General features: G+C 54.4%; 1 non-coding gene across 1 annotated transcript in view; it reads right to left on the reverse strand.

Moving 5' to 3' along the window:
* The window catches only part of LOC126139209 (small subunit ribosomal RNA), a 1909-nt gene extending 816 nt beyond the window's left edge, over window positions 1-1093 (reverse strand). Inside the window, exon 1 of the ribosomal RNA XR_007528643.1 lies at window positions 1-1093. This exon is cut by the window's left edge and continues 816 nt beyond it. This is a non-coding gene — a ribosomal RNA (small subunit ribosomal RNA).
* Between the last annotated feature and the right edge of the window lie 3907 nt (window positions 1094-5000).

Genomic DNA, 5000 nt, shown 5'->3' on the forward strand with positions numbered 1-5000 from the left:
CCTTCGAACCTCTAACTTTCGTTCTTGATTAATGAAAACATACTTGGCAAATGCTTTCGCTTCTGTTCGTCTTGCGACGATCCAAGAATTTCACCTCTAACGTCGCAATACGAATGCCCCCGCCTGTCCCTATTAATCATTACCTCGGGTTCCGAAAACCAACAAAATAGAACCGAGGTCCTATTCCATTATTCCATGCACACAGTATTCAGGCGGGCTTGCCTGCTTTAAGCACTCTAATTTGTTCAAAGTAAACGTGCCGGCCCACCCAGACACTCAATAAAGAGCACCTTGGTAGGATTTCAACGGGGTCCGCCTCGGGACGCACGAACACGCACGAGGCGGTCGCACGCCTTCGGCTCGCCCCACCGGCAGGACGTCCCACGATACATGCCAGTTAAACACCGACGGGCGGTGAACCAACAGCGTGGGACACAAATCCAACTACGAGCTTTTTAACCGCAACAACTTTAATATACGCTATTGGAGCTGGAATTACCGCGGCTGCTGGCACCAGACTTGCCCTCCAATAGATACTCGTTAAAGGATTTAAAGTGTACTCATTCCGATTACGGGGCCTCGGATGAGTCCCGTATCGTTATTTTTCGTCACTACCTCCCCGTGCCGGGAGTGGGTAATTTGCGCGCCTGCTGCCTTCCTTGGATGTGGTAGCCGTTTCTCAGGCTCCCTCTCCGGAATCGAACCCTGATTCCCCGTTACCCGTTACAACCATGGTAGGCGCAGAACCTACCATCGACAGTTGATAAGGCAGACATTTGAAAGATGCGTCGCCGGTACGAGGACCGTGCGATCAGCCCAAAGTTATTCAGAGTCACCAAGGCAAACGGACCGGACGAGCCGACCGATTGGTTTTGATCTAATAAAAGCGTCCCTTCCATCTCTGGTCGGGACTCTGTTTGCATGTATTAGCTCTAGAATTACCACAGTTATCCAAGTAACGTGGGTACGATCTAAGGAACCATAACTGATTTAATGAGCCATTCGCGGTTTCACCTTAATGCGGCTTGTACTGAGACATGCATGGCTTAATCTTTGAGACAAGCATATGACTACTGGCAGGATCAACCAGGGAGCTGCGTCAACTAGAGCTGAGCAGCCGGCCGCCCGGGAGTGTGTCCCGGGGGCCCGCGCGAACACGCAAGCGTCCGCTCAATTATTCTGCAAACAGGAGGAGGCTGAGCTCCCCTGCACAATACACCTCGAAACCCTCTCAGGTCCCGGCGGCGCGCAGCGCCGTCCTAAGTACTTGGTCGGGTTCGAGAGAGGCGCAATCGCCCGGAGTTAGGCGAGTAGACGCTTTAGGTGCGACCACCCGTGCTCCCAACTGAGCTTGCCGCTGCCGACAGAGGCCCGGGAGCGTGCTGTCGTGGCATTGCCGGCGGGAGACAACACGCGCCACCTACGGTGACCGGCAGCTCCAACGCCAGCGCCACAGAAGGGAAAAGGCCCCACGTGGGTGCCGAAGCGAACTCTCCCAGCACAGCGCACGTGCCAACACGTCTGCACAACTGCGATACAAACCACCAGCGAGAACCGCTGGGGCGACCGAGCAGCAGACGGCGTCGCGGCGCCGAGTGCCGGGCGGCGGCGCATCCTCAACGCACACAGTCCTCAATCGGACCAGCACACTGCAGATGTCCACCGCGCTTCGCACCGGGCCGGCGAGGACCCACTTTGGCTGCACGGCGCCGCGCGCAGGGTGCCCCGGCGCGCAGCTGCGCCGCCTGCCGCGTCCGTCGGCCGGCGCGCCTGCCACTGGGCGCCCCCACCAGCCGGCTGTAGCGCGTGCGCCCACGCACCGCGCGGCCAGCACGCCGGGCGGCCCCCCCTCACCGGCCGGGGACAGTCCCACCCACCCACAGCCGCGTATCGCTTCACACCCAGATTCACATTCACGTTCGTTGGTATGGTGGGGACCGCTTCGTAGCTGTACCGATCGTTGCCCTCACAGATGTACCTCCAGCAAGGACAACCGCACCACAACGGGTTACCAGTTGTTCATTTGCGTAACGTCACCAGTAAACGTACACGTCCATCCCCGTTTGCAAAGTCAACTATTATTGCATGCCTGCCTGTCAGGTGTCAAGACACAATACGTCCGCTCACATCCACGCAACAAAATGTGCCCAACTAGAGGGCACGTGGAAGGTGCCCCCGTACGTATGCGATGTCCATTGCGCGACCAACTGTCAACCGGCCTCTGTAGCATGTCGCAGATGTGGAACGCGGGGCACCGTGCTATCACATTGTGTGAGAAGAGACTACTACGTCTGCATACACGCGCCACTACATGAACAGACGGCTCATGCTGATCGCCATCCACCGCGTCCATTACTCCCACACGTCTCTATGGCGTACCACACTGCAATGCAGCTGTTATGGCGAGATGACACGTAGCTGTGTGCACAACATCTGGACGGTATGGTTCACCGCAGTCTTTGTACGGTCACACATGTGCCAGAGTGTATCATTCAGTACATGAGGACCGCTGTGCAGTACAGTGTGTGGGTTAGGCGTACATCGGCGGACAGTGGACACAGGACAGAACACGACGTAGACTGAGTGCTTCGGCATGCACCTGACCGACCAGCTTGCGAAGGCAGGGGGAAGGGGGAAGGGTGGGGGGGGGGGGCGATGTACGTCCTGCTGGCGTCCACATTACAGTGTATAGCGTGAGCATGTAAAAAGGAAGCAACACTTGCGACGTGTTGAACATGAAACGATACACATGAGACCGGGGAGTGCGAGTCGCGAACTATTCTGAGCGGGTTGCGGTTGGACAACAATACATTAATGTAACGTGTCATATGCCAATTACAGAGCAGGGTAAGGCACAACCTGGGTCAGGTTAAGGCACAACCTGGGTCAGGTTAAGGCACAACCTGGGTCAGGTTAAGGCACAACCTGGGTCAGGTTAAGGCACAACCTGGGTCAGGTTAAGGCACAACCTGGGTCAGGTTAAGGCACAACCTGGGTCAGGTTAAGGCACAACCTGGGTCAGGTTAAGGCACAACCTGGGTCAGGTTAAGGCACAACCTGGGTCAGGTTAAGGCACAACCTGGGTCAGGTTAAGGCACAACCTGGGTCAGGTTAAGGCACAACCTGGGTCAGGTTCGGGCACAACCTGGGTCAGGTTCGGGCACAACCTGGGTCAGGTTCGGGCACAACCTGGGTCAGGTTCGGGCACAACCTGGGTCAGGTTCGGGCACAACCTGGGTCAGGTTCGGGCACAACCTGGGTCAGGTTCGGGCACAACCTGGGTCAGGTTCGGGCACAACCTGGGTCAGGTTCGGGCACAACCTGGGTCAGGTTCGGGCACAACCTGGGTCAGGTTCGGGCACAACCTGGGTCACGTTGGGGCACAACCTGGGTCACGTTGGGGCACGACGTGGGGTAGATTGCGGCACAACTTGGGGTAGATTGCGGCACAACTTGGGGTAGATTGCGGCACAACTTGGGGTAGATTGCGGCACAACTTGGGGTAGATTGCGGCACAACTTGGGGTAGATTGCGGCACAAATTGCATTACATTGCGGTACAAATTGCATTACATTGCGGTACAAATTGCATTACATTGCGGTACAAATTGCATTACATTGCGGTACAAATTGCATTACATTGCGGTACAAATTGCGGTACAAATTGCGTTACATTGCGGTGCATATTGAGTTACATTGCGGTGCATATTGAGTTAGGTAACGGTGCAAAATAGGTTAGGTTAAGGTGCGACATAGGTTAGGTTAAGGTGCAACATAGGTTAGGTTAGGGTGCAAGATGGGTTAGGTTAAGGTGACATAGGTTAGGTTAAGGTGACATAGGTTAGGTTAAGGTGACATAGGTTAGGTTAAGGTGACATAGGTTAGGTTAAGGTGACATAGGTTAGGTTAAGGTGACATAGGTTAGGTTAAGGTGACATAGGTTAGGTTAAGGTGACATAGGTTAGGTTAAGGTGACATAGGTTAGGTTAAGGTGACATAGGTTAGGTTAAGGTGACATAGGTTAGGTTAAGGTGACATAGGTTAGGTTAAGGTGACATAGGTTAGGTTAAGGTGACATAGGTTAGGTTAAGGTGACATAGGTTAGGTTAAGGTGACATAGGTTAGGTTAAGGTACAAACTGGGTTGTTTTATGGTACACATTGCGTTGTAGTATAGTACATGTTATGTTTGGGTACGGTACACAATGTGGTATGGGATGGCGTGTTGGGGGGGGGGGGGCGAGGTTCGTTGATATTGACCGTAGGAAGTGGATGCGCGAGGCAGCGTCAGTGTGTCAAAGGAGGTATGTCACGTCGGGATGCGCTTTTCGCTAGTGAGAGGGGGGCGCGCCGTGTCTGTGGTTGCGGCAGACCTGTGTGTTTCATTCCCGCCGGTGTATTTGTGCTGTAAGACGATGGAGTGTGGTGATGTTGGGTGCACCCCTGTGTAGGACATGTGTGGGTGTTGATGGCTTATCTGAGCAATTGTGGTTGTCGGACGAGTGGGATATTGTGTTTTATGATTGGACCTCCTGGCCTGGTTATCATAGTCTGGTTGGTGTATTGTGGCGCATAGGATGCACCGGACGTTGGTCCATGCTGGCGCTTAATTATTGAATCTGTGTCTGTTACAGGCAGAGAGTAGTGTGTGATAGAGTGTGTGGGTGACGTGTGGTTACTTTTGTTTGCACAGACGTTCAGCATGTATAGGGGCATTTGCGTATTTGATCTATCTATGTGGGCATGCATAGTTTACTGAGCAGTGCTGCGAGGTGACTGAACTACGAGCGACGTACTCATTTACAGCGGAATGGTTGCCTTCTACCAAAGATGGAGTATCGACTCTACGACAGCGTTGGCACCGCAGGAACCGGTGTCGTAAAATGGCCCCCACACCGTCATCGTTGTGCGGGGTAGGGACCGTCCATATTCTGAGAGGAGCCCTGTTTGCCACAGGGCGTGGGGTCTCGCGTCCTGCGGTTCAGTGCCCCCAGGGAAGCGC

This window comes from Schistocerca cancellata, unplaced genomic scaffold, assembly GCF_023864275.1.
Source record: "Schistocerca cancellata isolate TAMUIC-IGC-003103 unplaced genomic scaffold, iqSchCanc2.1 HiC_scaffold_681, whole genome shotgun sequence".
NCBI lineage: Eukaryota > Metazoa > Arthropoda > Insecta > Orthoptera > Acrididae > Schistocerca > Schistocerca cancellata.